Here is a 13,533-nt window from a genome sequence, read left to right as displayed (position 1 = left end):
GGGTTGATTGTGTTGTGGTGTGAGTGTGCCCTAAAGGGGGTTTTAATAGTATGGGGTTTGTTTGTTCACTTGTATGCAGACCACTGGAGAGACTGGTTGTTTTTTGCCAGGCAGAGTAATGGCTGCATATTCAATTCCAGCTACTGATGTTGCCAAACCAGCAAGTGGGATTGAGTGTGAGTGGGTGTGGCACTCCAGTTGAGTGGGGGACAATAGCTCATCCCCAGGATGTGAATTATTTGGAGGAGTTGTGAGACTGCCATGGACAAGGTCATTGGAGATCCTTTGTGTTTCAGACCTGCTGTAAAATGTGTTATCTGGTAGAGAGTGATCAAGATGTATCTGAGGGGATTTTCTTTTGGAATTGGTAACAGTTTGGAGACCTTTCCAGACAGATAAACAGTCTTCGGACTGCTGTGCTATGTGTTGTTTGTCTTGTGAAGTTTCTGTTTTACACCTATTGTTTTAACTTCAATAAAACTGGCCTTTTGGTTTCTATGAGTGCTGACTTGCTATGGTGTATTTTTTCTCTCTGTGAACAACACGTCCTACGGCCAACACTACCCACACAGGAGGTGTGTGTGTGACAGCTCCTCAGCTGCAGCAGGAGTCCAAGTGTGCACAGGTTTCTTGTTGGGGTTTGTTGTTTGAAGTTTCTGTTTGTATGTAGGAAGCAATTGTGCCATCGCGTGGTCCGAGTTATAGCACGGGACGAGAGCTCCCGAAGAGCAATGCCTCCTGCCCGATTCGACGTCTAAAATCATCACAGAACGGAGAGGAGCCTCTGACACAGCCCCCAGTACTGGGTGTGTAGAAAGAATCCTATTGTACAGTTTTGGTGTGAAATGGCCTCCAGTTCTTGTAACATGATGGGTTTCTCTGGACTGCAGTCCCAGTGCACTCCGCTTTGGATTTGCAGTGGTGTTTTCTACAATGGGAAAACCCTTTGTTTGTACAGAATGGAAATGGCAGTCTGCATGTTTTAATAATCTAATGTGATCATGTACTACAGCTTAAACACTGAGCCAGGTGACGTTTGATTCTAAAAGATTTCTCTATCATTTCAGCGGCGCCTCGTCTGCGGCAGCCCGGCAGCTCCTCCTCCCTTCCAGCTGAGACTCTTCCCTCTCCAGAGGTGGGTTAGTGCTCTCAGGTCATCTTCTCTCACACAGCTGCGGGGCAGAAACGCTACTTCCACTGGGCAGAGAGCAGACGGGCAGTGGGAAGGGCAGCCCTGTGTTTGGGGATCAGGGCTGTCCCTGCTGAGGGATGCTTTCAGAGCCAAAGCAACTGGCTGCGTTATGAACTTTATGGTGTGATCCAAATAAGACATAAAAAGACAGAGAATGAGAAAGAAATAGTATTGCATGTATCTAATCAAAATAGTCTCTTTCAGACAAAACAAATATTGAACAAAAACTTAGTTGCAACACTACACTTTCTTCTAGGCTGACATTACCGATAGTTTGTGCTGTCTTCCTTTCAGTCTGCAGGGTGTGCATCGTTTTCCTCAGCTTCCTACACGAGGAATCAGTTTCTCCTGCCCTGGTTTCACTCCTTTATATCTCACAATCTTCTGCAGCTCCTGGAGGCTGACGGCATGTTTGCTGTTTCTGAAAAATTGCTGACTGGCTCATCAGCACAATTGCTGATTCAAAATCCTTTACTCACATGTTGCCTTAGCCTCTGTATCAGAGAGATGTGTGCTTTTCTGGGTTGGGTAGATCGATAGTGTGCTTTTGCTCAGTTGCTCTGCTCAATGCGTGCTCTTTTAACTCCGGCTGGGTACGAGCACCTCACTCTCCACACGGCTTTCCAAGGCTCTGTCATCGTGTGTGAGGATATTGTGTAGCTCCTGAAACAGTTCCCCCATTTGAGCCCTGGATTTACTGGGTACTTGAATACCTGAATCTTGCCGTCAGTCCTGATCACCTTGTTTGTGTTCTGCAAGGACAAGGCACCTCCCCAGCACTGAACACAGACTGATACTGGCGGGTTGATTGTGTTGTGGAAAAATGGGCTGTGGTGTGAGTTTGTGTCTGTGGGGGTGAGGCGTCCCCTGCAGCGCGAACAAACATGCAGACTCCACACAGACAGCACCCCTGGAATCAAACCCAGGGCTCCGGTGCTATGAGGCAGCGATGCTAACCACTGTGCCGCAGTGTTGCCCCCTTTGAAAATGTCTGACTTCCGTTTAATTTGAGGTCACAAGCTTATAAATGGTCTCACAACGTTTGTCTCATCTCAGGTTTCTCTGACCAGTCCCAAGGACCTGTAGTCACTGACAGCTTCTGCAGTCTGACGGTTCATTTCAGCAGGCTGGAGGGATGGCGCAATTATCCTCAAATCAGTGAGTATTGTTTTGCTCTTGTAACATGAAACATCAAAGAGAAGTCAACAGACTATTCCGTGAAACTGTTCAGACTGGCCCGTGGTGATTTTCTGGGTCCTTTAGTAAGCTGACCGGGACTGTGTCATCGACACACTTTGTGAGAAGCCAGTCTATGTGTTTGCTCTTGTGATCATTCGTGAACGAATGTAAGAGAGTGTAAGAGAGGGAGAAGATTCGGCCCTGGAGTGATCCAGTTTTCTATTTAACAACCTCAAACTGCAGGAGAGAAATGCTTCATTTCTAAGATGGAAATATAATCAGAAAGTATAATTAGCCATTTGTGTATATCATGTCAAAAAATGTTATATATATAAAAAGAATTTAGTAGAGACATTTGCTTAATAAGGCAGTAGAATAAATGTTGTGATGCTGGTGTGATGGTGCTCTCCAACAAACTGATACAAATGGACAGAGAGACAAAGTGAGAAAGAAAATGTATACATAACAGACATATATGCAGAATACAATACAGTGCTGTAAAGTACAGTACCCTAGAGTGAAGATGGAAATCATTCATTCTGGTGCAGAAGAAGTGAATCTGCTCTCAATTGTTTTCCTGTACAATTGGAACACGTTGTGAATTCTACATAATTCACAGGAAACAAAATAAACAACTCATTCACTCCCCTGCTGTCCGTGACCCAGAGCTCAGTAATCATTTCACTACTGAAGATCATGCAGTTTTTAATGCTTTTCATTTTAACATCCTACTTGTTAATATTTCCTCTTAGATGAGAATATTCTCTTCGGCGTGTCTTTACAACTCTTCTCTTATTGCTCCTCTTGTCAGTAATCCGGTGTGAAAGCTCTCTCTGTCGGAATCAATGTCTTACCTCTCCGTCTTGTGTTTCAGGTCTCCTCTGGCTGCTGACCCTGCCGTCAGGACAGAACACATCCCGCACTGACCACACTGCTGGGTTTACTGTACGTGACAATAAAGAGCTTGAGCAACACATCTAATGTGATCTCTGCACGCTTCCCGAGGAGGGTCCAGCAACGTTCTATATAGTGCACATCACCATCGGGATGAAAAACAAAAATCCCCAGTGGGAGTCCAGTCTTTCCCTGCTACGCAAATTGCTTTTCGTTAGGTGAGGTCGCAAGTTCTTATTGGAGAATGTTGTAGAGTTTCTTAATGCAATAGGGCGAGTAAGACTGAAGTTCCCCCCGTGTTGGCCGATCAGTGGAACGAAACTGAAAAAAGCTCCTTGAAACTGTGATTCATACACTTATACACTGGCTCAGCATGGTGCTCACCTGCTGTCCTTGGGTGTCTGCTGAAATTTGATTTTTTTTCAAGAGCACTGTGACCCAGAGCTCAATAATCATTTCAGCTACTGAAGATCATTCAGTTTTTAATGCTTTTCATTTTAACATCCTACTTGTTAGTATTTCCTTTTAGGTGAGAATACTCTGGTACTTTTCTGGGTCTTAGTTGAGTGAGCTTTATTAGAATAATTGAACAATACTTTCACCTCCACATAACACTCATAGATTTTTCAAGGGTTAAATATGGGAGCCACGTTTCTTACATGTTTCCTTTTGTAAGTTGATTCACAAAGCTTTCACCGCCTCCACTCCAGTAAATCACTTTGTTTAGCAAGTGATCAGGTGGAACAGTTTAATTTCTTCCTGCAAATAATGCCTTTTCCTTTTTCATGCCATTCAAGTCTCCGTCCTAGTTAGAGTCATTGTGATGTAGAACGGCAGTGGTCCAGTTGAAAGGTTCAAGGTTTCACTGTGTTTTAGAGTGCAGATAAAGAAGATAATAGGAGAGGAAACTGGAAAAGCCGTGACTCTGTCATTCCATTCAATTCAATTTATTTTCATATAGCACCTTTCACAACAAGGTTGCCCCAAGGCGCTTAACAATGCAGGTAAATATACATTTTGTGAATACAGAACTGAAGACAATGGAGGAAAGGACTCAAAGACTCAGTAAGGAGAATAAAATCCTCTAGGGGTCCAAGGTCAACTGGCTGCCCAACCCCTTTGGGCATGCTAACATTATATCATTAAAAAAAAAGAAAGAAATGAATGCGGGTATTAATCCATCCATCCATCCATCACGTTATCTGTATGTCAGTACCCCATGCAGGTCTCTGCAGACCAGCAGAATCCTCCTAAACGACAGCTGTATCCATGATGCCCCTCTTGGATCCATGTCACTGATGCAGCATTCAACTCACATGGTGCCCAGCCCATGACAGACAGTATTTTTCCTCTGCAGCATCCCTGCGAGGCAGGACAGGTGCCTGACCTCTGAGAGCCTTGTAAGTAAGTAGAAGGAGTTTGAAGTCCGCCCTGTACCCGAGAGGAAGCATGGGGGTTATGTGGTCATTCTTTCTGCTCCAAGTAACAATTCTAGCTGCTGCATTCTGTAAGTATTCAAACTCTTTGCTGTGACAAATTAACGTACTTTAGGCAGACAAAACGACCTTAAAAAGCCACATGATTTTTAAGTAGTCTGTCTGTGTGTAGTAACAGTGGTTCACATTATTTCAGAACGTATACTCCCGTCTCTGTAACTTTCCTCAGTCAGCTAGTGAACATTCTGTATTTACACCACGAATGCACTACTTTGTCTCACGCGCGGTCACACTGGCCGTCCACAGGCACGGGCAGGAGCAGGGAACACGAGGCCGCTCTGTAGTGCCCCTGTGGCTCTCCAGCAGAGGGGAGCACTTTGCTCAACAGCCCTGAGCCAAAGGACCCAGTGATAAAGCTGAAAATCTGGCAAGTCCCCCAGTCTCCCTGGGGCGCTGAAGAGGATTTCATCTGATGCTGAGGTTCCTGTAACTCAACACAAAATTGAACACGGCGAGTTATGAGTTTGTGAAGAAGTGACAGCGGAACAATGTCAAACAGGAAGTTAACCTACAGGAAAGAATGAATTGAATCTCTGATATTCAAGCACGCAGTGTGACGTCCACTGTCTATTCAAATCTACTCTGCAAGTCTTACAATTCTTTTTCATACACCGTCTCCTGGTTATTGTTTTGTGAGTGCTTGAACTGTTTCTCAGTAGAAATAAGACCGATAACTCACTGCTTCAGGATGCACACTATCGTCGATGAAACCTGTGGTGTAAGCAAGCGAAAAGAGACAGATCCTTCTAAAACACAGAGGCCATCGGGATGGCAGAAACACTCTGCAACAGGTAGGAGCTGTGGAGCCGTGATTCCCCCGAGCCAGAGCCCTCGTCCTCCCTCGACAGCGAACTGAGCTCCAGCGACTGGAGCAGCTACCTGCCGTCGTGGGACCTCCTGCAGATTGGGAACGGGTAAGGCAATTCGACACGAGCCCACTCCTCTTCCCACTGCTTACACCCCTATAACAAATAGTTTCAGGGTATTCAAGTACAGGATAAAGAGATGACAGGTGTTCCCAATTGGCTGAGGATACAACTCTCTCTCTGAGAAAGCACACAGAGGTGGACAAAGCAATTAAATGCGTTTACAAGTCATTTCCTCTGTTTCTGGTCTTTCTTTACATATCAGAAAAGTGAACTGGTGGCTGTTGGAAAGTGTCTGCTCCGTACGTAATATACATGTAAAAGATGTGATTAAATATCTTGGTATTAAGATTTTCAAAAAGGTGATTTTGTGATTTGATGTTCTCTACCTTAGTAAAATAAAATAAAAAAACTTTATTCATGGTTGCTATTTGTCAAACACAGGCAGAAGGAGGCCTAAATGCTACAGGGTTTAGAGCATCTAATACCGATACCGACAGTATTATTTACAAAATTAAGCAAAGTAGGTGATGTATGTTTCCCTAATTTAATCATTCAGGAACTAGGTATTGATGCTTTTAAGAAACTAACAGTAGCCCATCAGAAACTATGGAAGAATTTACAACCTTTATTAGACTACAAGGAAAACAATTTAGTTATACTTGTACTAATAAATACTTCAGATCCCTCTCGCAATCTCACAATATCTTGTCAAACTATTTTGGAGCACCTCTTTGGGGAAAGTGAGTGGAATCAAACATGACTATTGTCAAACAGATTTTGTATGAATAATAAGGTTAAGGCGTCAGTACAAAATTGTACATTGAATCGACCCGGTAAAGATACACAGTGTGCATAGATTTAAAAGTAATATAGATGATAATTGTCTATCTCAAAGCAGCCCAGAAAGCTTACGTTTTTGTTTTGTTCTGTTGTTAAAACACTCTGAACAGATCGGCAAAATGGTGTAAAGAAGGCTTCTAATTCTGACATTTCCTGTAGACAAATTGATGTTATTTTACTGCTCAATACTGCTGAACCGAATCTAAAATATAATGCATCATTGGCTTAATCATTATACTTGCTCGTTATTAGATGTAGAAATAGCCTAAAGATGAGAAATAATCGAAAATTGAATAATTAGACCGTATGTCGTAGTAGCAGATTGTACTTCTCGCCTACTTGATGTGGTCGAGCAACACCACAATCGCCATACAATCCGTCCGTTCTCATGCTCTGACTTTCAGGTTGGGCAGTGGAATGGATTCCAGGGCAAACTCGTTCTTGTTTGATTATCCGTGTGAAATCTCGCCCAATATAACAGGTAAGCTCATGCACTGAAATGATGCGCTTCCAAATTAAAGCGACACGCATTTGAATAATTCAAAATACACACGAGGGAACGTCTCCAAACCATGTCTAAGTATCACAACATGAAAGCTGTGCGAAACTTATCTTTATTTGACTGTATAATGTACTCCGGTGATCTGTAACGTAGTCTTGCGTGCATCGTAAAGGATCCGGACTTCCGGCTACGGAAAAGCCGGAGTGGATCAGCCTTTCCACCGGACCCGGACTTCCGGCTACAAAAAACCCGGAGTGGATCGGCCTTTCCACCGGACCCGGACTTCCGGCTACGGAAAACCCGGAGTGGATCGGCCTTTCCACCGGACCCGGACTTCCGGCTAAGGAAAACCCGGAGTGGATCGGCCTTCCACTGGATCCGGACTGCCGGCTAAGGTAAACCCGGAGTGGATCGGCCGTTCCACTGGATCCGGACTGCCGGCTACGGAAAACCCGGAGTGGATCGGCCTTCCACTGGATCCGGACTGTGAGCAGCTTTTGTCCAATCGGCGCTGAGATTTCAGCAGGAGGCGGGAGACAGGCTCTTGTCCAGTCACACAGCTTCAGTCCCGGGACTTTTCCGAATTCCGGCGGGCGGTGACACTTCCGAGAAATGTCCACTGGGTGGCGACAGAGATACACGGAGCTGAGTCTCAAAGCGCTATCGGAAAGACTTGAAATCGGAAAGAAATACATTTGTTACGTTTTAATCCCATTGAAAAGGAAGATGAAAATATCGTTTGTATTTTAAAACATTATTATACTTGCGCAACATAATTATTAAGGGAATGGTGTGAGAGGAGACCGTGTTTGAACAGTTTAAGACGGATGTAAAGACATTTTATTTCAGAATGTCTTTCTGAAATGTGTCTGTTTCTGTGTTTGTAAGAACGTTGAAGCATGGACGGGCCTTATCTGCATTTACCTTGTTGAATCTTTTTTTCCATAAAATGTACATGTATTATTGCATGTACCCTGACAATACGACTGCTACGTTACGTTTTCTTGTAGTTTTTGGTCTCATAAAAAATACAAAAGTATGAGTCGATGACGTCAAAATGGTGTCGCCCACAGGGCTTATGGGTAATGTAGTCTCTGTAGTTCACTGGGCTGCCCTGCCCATGTGTTTCGCTGATTTCATTGAACATTAGAATGAATTATATTAATACAATTTCAGCGTATTTATCGTGTCTTGTATTTCTTTGTCTCTCTTATGTGTTCCCTTGTGTGTATGTTTTCTTGTATTTCACTTGTCTGCGGCGCTGGTTAATCGACCCGGCACATAAAGCAAACCCACTGTCCTCGTGTTTCTTAGCTCCCGTCTTGTTTGCAAACTTTTCTCCTGTGTTTATTTTACTTTGTCAATAAAACGTGGTTGCCGGGGAAACGGTGCTGCAGAAGTTGTTGCGAGCTGACCTCTAGGAGGTAAACAGTCGGCTTTTGTAATCTAATCAGCGAGCAAAGCAGAAACGTTAGTCTAAAAAGCGCTGGCTGGAGTATTTTGTGGACATTATGCAGAAGAAAAGGAAGAAACGGTGAGTCGCAGGCTGTCGGTAAATATCAGCGCTGGACACCAGCCTCACACCGCTGGGCTCACTGCACCATGAGCGAGTCCGTCGGCGCCTCCTCCTGCTGGGGTGTGTTTCTGCAGGAGTGAGGAGTCTCCGGTCTCCGGTCGCGTCATGATCTGCAAGTGGAGGTGAGAGACGGCGGCGCAGTGGGTGGCAGCGCTGGGAGCCTGGATTTAGTTCCTGGGGTGCTGTCTGTGTGGAGTTTGCATGCTCTGCCTGTGTTCTCATGGGTCCTGTTCATGGGGTGCTGTCTGTGTGGAGTTTGCATGCTCTCCTTATGTTCTCGTGGGTCCGGTTTCCTTGGGTGCTGTGTGTGTGGAGTTTGCATGCTCTGCTCATGTTCTCGTGGCTCCAGTTTTCTGGGGTGCAAAATTCTGTTTATTTCACAAGACGGACCCGGGCAGCAGCATGTGTCTGCAGCGCTCATCCTGCCTGCATGTTTGCAAACTTTTCTCCTGTGTTTATTTTACTTTGTTAAATAAAACGTGGTTGCTGGGGAAACGGTGCTGCAGAAGTTGTTGCGATCTGACCTCCGGGAGGGAGACAGCTGGCAAAGCCGAAACTTTAGTCTAAAAGGCGCTGGCTGGAGTATTTTGTGGACATTTTGCGGAAGAAAAGGAAGAAGCGGTGAGTCGCAGGCTGTGTGACAGGACTGTCGGGGAAATGTAAGCTCTGGGCTGAGCGAGTCCGTCGGCGCCTCCTCCTGCAGGAGTGAGGAGTCTCCGGTCTCCGGTCGCGTCCTGATCTGCATGTGGAGGTGAAAGGCTGAGAGACGGCGCACATGCTCTGCACATGTTCTCATGTGTCTGGTTTCCTGGAGTGCTGTCTGTGTGGAGTTTGCATGCTCTGCTCATGTTCTCAAGGGTTTCCTGCCGCTTCTGCAGTCCAGTGTTGGTGAGTCTGTCAGGTTGATTGTGTTGTGGTGTGAGTGTGCCCTAAAGGGGTTTTAATAGTATGGGGTTTGTGTGTTCACTTGTATGCAGACCACTGGAGAGACCGGTTGTTTTTTGCCAGGCAGACTAATGGCTGCATATTCAATTCCAGCTACTGATGTTGCCAAACCAGCAAGTGGGACAGTGTTTGAAAACCCTTTCAATGAAAGGTTTGTAGAACAGTGTTGCTATTGTTCTGTTTAATTCGAGGTCACCAAGCTTATAAATGGTCTCACAACGTTTGTCTCTTTTCGGGTTTCTCCGACCCGGAGAGTGAACAAAGAAGTGATAAGGGCCCATAACACCTAAGCTCGGCACAGTGTCCAGGTGTGAATGTGATGGGATGTGTGGCGGTTTGGTAGGAAGCCAGTCTGACTCTAATGCGGGACATTGTGCTCAGTAAGGAGGGCCGGTTATCAGATATTCAAGTTACGACAGAGTTCCTTCCCCAGGTTACTGTTCACACTGAAGCTCCGGTACCTGTTGGGGTCGAGTCTGTCTCCATTCTTACAGACGGGCGTGATCAGTCCTTGATTCCAGGCCTCAGGGAAACAGCCGGCCGTCAGGACGAGGTTGGGGAGTTTGAGCAGGCTTTGCTGCAGGCCTGAGCTGCAGTTGGATCAAGCGTTGTTGACTGTGTCTTGGCTACAGGCCTTTTGTGGTCTGAGAGTTGTCTGTTTGTGTATGTGCTTATCTTCTTTAGGGTGTGCATGTAGTGTCTAACCATCTCACAGTATCTGAGGCGCAGTTCAGAGTGGTGTGGTGTTGTTTTAGTTCTGGTAGTTCTCTTCAGTTGTTTCTGCACTCTGTATCAAACCATTTGATATTGTTTCTGAGTGTGTTTCATATGAATGTAGTCATTTTGATTTTAAGGCTAGTTTCTCAAAAACATGGTTTAAATTTATGCCCGATTTGTTGGTTTGATTCAGAGCGTTTTGAAATGTAAGGGATCAAGTAATGGGTTTATTTGCTGCTGAAAAGAGAAGAAAGAAAAAAAAAAGAAATGAGACAATTAGCTTGTAATGAGTTTATAACAACAGTAATTAGATTCCTGCAAGCACTCTTTTCATTGTCCAACAACTGAAAGCTTTTAGGTATAAAGGAAGGGTCCTCTAATATTTGATGTGTGAGATTGTCGTTCTATTGGAGATGTTAGTGAGTCTGAGGATTCGTGTTAATATGACAATACTGCTACTACTATTAATAATACAGCATGGCAAGACTTCTTTCAGTCATTTCCCACCCCTCCACCTCAGTGAATCACACATGTTAAACTTCCATCTCGTGTTCCAGATCAGACATGAGCAATCCTATATTACAAATACTTACCACCAGACAATTTAACCAGACAATAATTTAAGCAATTATTAATTCAACAGAAGCAGCAGGACGAGTAAAGTGCCCCTCTGATGGCCGGTCAGTGGAATTAAACTGGAAAATTTCTTAGAACTGATTATTTTTACAATAATGTGCCAATGGCGCCGCTTGGTGGTCATTCAGCAAAAAATTTTTTTAATTAAAATACCGTTAGTAATGTTCGTATTAATAAGTTATTTTAATTTTAAAAATATTTAAGCATTTTCAACAGCAAATAATACATTGCATTGCAAACAAGAGTAATGAATGAATTGTACATGGATACAAAATACAAAATAAATACAATAAACCAAAAATTAAAATGACGTTCAAAAGGCGCGAGTCGATGACGTCAGAAGGAAGTCGCCCACGGGGCGTATGGGTAATGTAGTTTCTGTAGTTCTCTGGCCCGCACTGCCCACGTGTTTCGGTGATTTGATTGAACATCAGAATTAATTATATTGTACCATTTCAGCGTGTTTGTCGTGTCATGGATTTCTATGACTGTCTTATGGGTTCTCTTGTGTGTCATGTTTATTTTAGTGGGTGGCAGTGCTGGGGCCCTGAACTGTAATCATTCGTGTTTAGTATTTGTTACTGTGACCCTCCTGGGAGGAGGGGACCTTTGTAAGATTCCTGTCCTGGCAAGCAGCAGGTGAGAGTTTGCTGTCCGACTCAATTACACCTCCGCTACCTCATTTCACCTCTTTCACCAGCCTGTAAAGGGGGTTGTGATAGTATGGGGTCTTTCTCTTTAACAACCTCAAACCGCAGGAAAGAAATGCTTCATTTATAAGATTGAAATATAACCAGAAAGTATAAAAATAGCTATTTGTGTGTATCATGTCAGAAATATTTGTTTTTATTTTAAAAGAATTTAGAAGAGAAATATGATTAATAAGGCAGTAGAATCCATTTAAACTGTCATTTTCCTGTTTAGGTTGGAAAGTTAAATTTGATCAAGTCCACTTGAGTGCCTAAGCAACTGTTTGGGTAGTTTGGCTGGTGTGGTGGTGCTCTCCAAATACCTGATCCAAACGGACAGAGAGACAAAGTGAGAAAGAAAAGGTGTAAATAACAGACATATCATATGCAGAATACAGTAATGTGCTGTTCAGCACAGTGACCTAGAGTGAAGATGGAAATCAGTCATTCTAGTGCTCTCAATGGTTTTCCATTACAAACGGACCAGGGCTTCCTGAGACACAGGCAGTTGGAGTTATATAGAGTTAGAGGTTGTTTTCACGGCACCAGCCGACTAAAGCAGAGACCTCCTTCCACTCCAGAATTTTTTTTTTATTTGGGTGGGATCATCTGGAGTCTTGATTCCTTTCACGGAGTCAGCAGTAGATACACAGCTGTTAGCATAGGAGGAGTACAGAAGAGGTGACAGCAGTGCTGGGGACCCTCTGGCACAACCAGAGGTGTGAAATTGAAATTGTTTGGAAGGAATGGGAAGCTAAAGGCAGAGTCACAATCTCTGATTCATGTAATCAAAACAGTAAGTTCTTTCCTCGGGCAGCTTCGTTAGAACATTTTAAATAGATGTAAAAGTGTATTTACAGACTATATCAGCCCTTATCTTTATTTACCTGGTTTAATCTTTTTTTCAGAAGTGTAAATATATTATACTATGTACCCCTGATGGAATTATTGATGTGCTATAAATATACTCTTGTTTGTATTGTATCTATTTTTATTGCTACGATAAAAAGTTAAAAAGAACTGCACTTTCGAGAAATGTCCACTGGGCGGCGACAGAGATACACGAGTCTATGGCGGCGAGTCCAATAGCGCCTCCGTACAGATCCTCGTTGTGCAGAGATTGAAAATCAATACAGATGATAACTGTGACGTTTGTGACAGCAACTCTGAAAGATAACGTAAAGAAGGAAACTAATATTGACATTACTTTTAAAGAAGTTAAATAATACTACATTTTAAACCTATTGAAAGTAATATGAAAATATCGTTTGTATTTAAAAAAATATGATACTTCCACGATATAATAATTAACGAAATGCTGTGAGAGGAGACCCATGTTTAAACACTTTAAAACGGATGTAAATGCGTCTGTACAGACAATTTGAAACATGTACGGACCTCATCTGCTTTTGTTTACTATTAAACAAGATTACTTGTTTAATCTTTTTCCATAACATGTACATGTATTATCGTATGTACCCCTGACTATACTCTGTGTTATATGTATTCTTGTTTTTATGGCATGTATTGTTGTTATAATTAAAAATAAAAAGACGCGACTCGATTACGTCAAAAGGAAGTCGCCACAGGGCTTGTGGGAAATGTAGTCTCTATAGTGCTCTGGACTGCGCTCCACACGTGTTCCGCAGATTTGATTGAGCATCAGAATTAATTATACAATGTCAGTGTATTTACCGTGTCGCGGATTTCTATGTCTGTCTTACAAGACGGACTCGGCAGGAGCTGTTTCTTGCTCTCCGGAGTGAAGCTGCTCTGGGAAGAGACGAGCAAATCTTTAGACTCTTTGTAAATGAGACATCATGACAGCTGTGCCGACCTGCTCTTTATTGACCTGTTGAACCTGTTTGTGTAAAGAGCAGGAGTCTTGTGTACCCCTGATTGTGTTATGTGTACTCTAGTGTGTTTGCAGCGCTCGTCCTGCCTGGTTTATTAACTCGACACAGAAACAAAACCCACTGCCGTCGTGTCTGTGGGTTT

The sequence above is a fragment of the Lepisosteus platostomus genome, chromosome 28 (assembly GCF_059453375.1).
Source record: "Lepisosteus platostomus isolate fLepPlt1 chromosome 28, fLepPlt1.hap1, whole genome shotgun sequence".
Taxonomy (NCBI): Eukaryota; Metazoa; Chordata; class Actinopteri; order Semionotiformes; family Lepisosteidae; genus Lepisosteus; species Lepisosteus platostomus.
The sequence above is the reverse complement of the archived record's forward strand: the minus strand, read 5'-3'. Positions refer to the sequence as shown.